The following is a 2745-nucleotide window of genomic DNA, read 5'->3' on the forward strand; positions in this document are numbered from 1 at the left end:
GTTCCTTCCATTGCTGCAGTCAAGTTCCATGGCTGTCCTTATATGGATCCTACTGAGGTCCACCAAGAAGGCCTCTCAAGGCTGAAAGTGAGTTCTGGACTCCCTTCCTGCAAAGGAAGCACAAGAGATTCTTCTCCATGTGTACCTGTATGACTCTCAGGTCATTCTATTATTCAGGGTCCATCACGATTACCATGCTTGTCCCTCCTTCATGTCAACAAACTAGTCCTGCAATGTTAATGGGTGCCACTGAGGAGATATCTCCCAATCTGCTCCAAATCCTGTCTCAGGGAACCACACTGGCACCATGACCTCATGCCCTGCTTACTGCCCTAGTGGAAAAAAAATACATGTCAAAATACTGCCAGGTAAGTAATAGCCTCTGCATAATAGAGAGAAAGGCAAGAAGCACGACAATATCAGAGGGCAATATCAGATGTTCACCATCAATAGTCAATCTATTAATTTTTAAAAGCCCCAACGATGAATGTGGCATAAACTCTGAACAACTCACTAAAAGATGCATGGCTAGCAGTCATGAGAACATCTTGCACAACCCTCTCCTCCTCACATCTAAAAATAGGCCATCACTTGGAGTCCAATGAAGTAACAATATCCTGATTCTTACCTGACACTTGCATCAGGTTCCAGTCAGTCTTCTCATTTTCCCTTGAAGGAACCTGCAGAATACACGCAGAAGAAAATATCATTGTAAGGTCCATCAGCACTTCACTTACCATGAAAACCACTGAATCACCCTGGAAATGTACCTAGATGCTGGGATGACTGCATGAAAACAATCCTGTTCCCATACTCAAACCTCTCCTAAGTGGACACCTGCAAACTCTCCTTTACTACTACTCCTTAGGCTTGGATACAACAAGCACCAAAAACTGAACAATCTTTTCAGTGCTCAGTTTCACCTTCTATTTGACCTCACACATGCTAAGTGTCCACTCCCAAAGAGTACCACTGCTGTGGATTCCATTATTTCTGAAGCAACTTCACACAGGGGGCTACGAATGCCAAAACATGTCGTTGTCACTTACTAATGCATGTGGACATGGCAGGATTTCATTGGAGGCCTGGGCAGAAATCCACACTTACCCGGATGTCTGTATGCATCCACCTGATCATACTGTGATGCTTACTGTGTCATGTATATCCCTGTGAAAATGACATCAGAGAATTCTGACTTAATCCATGCATGTACCCTTTATACAGCACACGTATTGTGAAGGTCACTGTGTTGGACTGTTTGGCTCTTTTGATTTAATTGCTGAGTTCTGGGGGCAGTTGTTTTTGAGAAAATCCTGAAAGAAAATTATTTCTCCCTTGAAAGAGAACCTGTAGATGATCTAATATTCAATAATTATATGGATATTAACAAGGATTCTGGCCTCTTCATTTATCTTGGAAAGCTAAAAATTGCATTATGGCTAAGGTTCCCCACATAAAAGTAGGATGCTTACCAAAAGCAATTGGGAGGATTGCACCATCATTGACACATGGGTGTAACAGTGGAGAAAACCAATGTTTCCACTCATCACAGTTACATGGCTAAAGCTGAACAGAAGGAAGAAATGCTGTCTTCTCTGGAAGAGATATTAGAAAATCTCCATGGTCAACACTGAGAGGTATACAGTATGATCAACGACTTGGAGTCCTATACATCAATCCTAATTTCATATTTAATATCATGAGTGACAAATTATTTGCTCAACAGTATGCTGAACACAGGGTAACTGAGGTGTTTACAAAAATCATTAATGACATACATATATAAAAACAAAAATGTCTGCTGAGGTAAATGATAACTCTTCATCCCAGTGAGAGTTCTCTAGACAGTGCACAGTTCTCACTGAAAGGGATAATAGCAATTCTTTTTTCTGTAATGCAGTAATTGTAAGTTATAAATAAAACCAAAAATCATACTTCCCACAATTGTAATGCTGTCTTATGTAAGCTTAAAGCAATTAAAGGACTTCCAACATCCCCCAAAAAACGTGTATTCCCTCTTTCTAGTCATTCTGTGAAGAAGACATTTCATGGCAGTAAAACAAAGCCAGCCTCAGACTGTGAGGGTTTGGAGAACTTCTTTCTCTCAACTAGTAAGAAGAGGAAGTAGGTGTAGAGCCAAAGAGCATTGTAATCCTCCCCACAAAAACTACTGAGTGACACTGGAATTGTACCTAGAGTCAGGGATGAGGCCAGGGAAACAGTCCTGTCTCCAGGCTCCAATCCCTCTTACTACCCAGCACCTGCAAAGTCTCCTGTGCTTACAGTTCCTTGAACAGGGCCAGAGCAAGCACAAACACATTGGCAGAATCACTTCATCAATGCTCACTGTTTCAGCATTGATTTGATCTCACCAAGGCCAAGAGCCCCTCACAGACAACAGCATTTGCAAAGACAGCATCTGTTCTGAGCTGAGAACCTTAACATCTTTGGTCTATAAATACGAAGGGACACCTTTATCACTGATGGTGAACAATGAGGATAGAGTTGGGGTACTGGGCCTAAGGCCACACTTATCTGATGTCTCTAGTGATCCACATGAGTACCTGTCACCAGAACATTAAGATCCCTATGAAAAAACATCATCAGGAAAACTCATGCACATCTTCTAGCAAGAGCACATGTAAGAAATGCAGACATCATTGTGTTTATTTGCAAAGCCCACTTGCTTCACTAACTCTGTGGGTGGAACTCACCGATACAGCCTGGTACATGAAGAAGTTGCAA

At 41.7% G+C, this 2745-nt stretch overlaps 1 long non-coding RNA gene across 1 annotated transcript; it reads right to left on the bottom strand.

Moving 5' to 3' along the window:
• Window positions 1-261: 261 nt before the first annotated feature.
• LOC104853259 lies at window positions 262-1575 on the bottom strand. The gene is made up of 4 exons (XR_777731.1): window positions 1473-1575; window positions 1108-1167; window positions 629-680; window positions 262-332 (listed from the first exon to the last, which is right to left on the bottom strand). It is a non-coding gene; the product is annotated as an uncharacterized LOC104853259 (long non-coding RNA).
• Between the last annotated feature and the right edge of the window lie 1170 nt (window positions 1576-2745).

The sequence above is a fragment of the Fukomys damarensis genome, unplaced genomic scaffold, assembly GCF_012274545.1.
Source record: "Fukomys damarensis isolate Sample0158 unplaced genomic scaffold, DMR_v1.0_HiC HiC_scaffold_39, whole genome shotgun sequence".
Classification (NCBI taxonomy): Eukaryota; Metazoa; Chordata; class Mammalia; order Rodentia; family Bathyergidae; genus Fukomys; species Fukomys damarensis.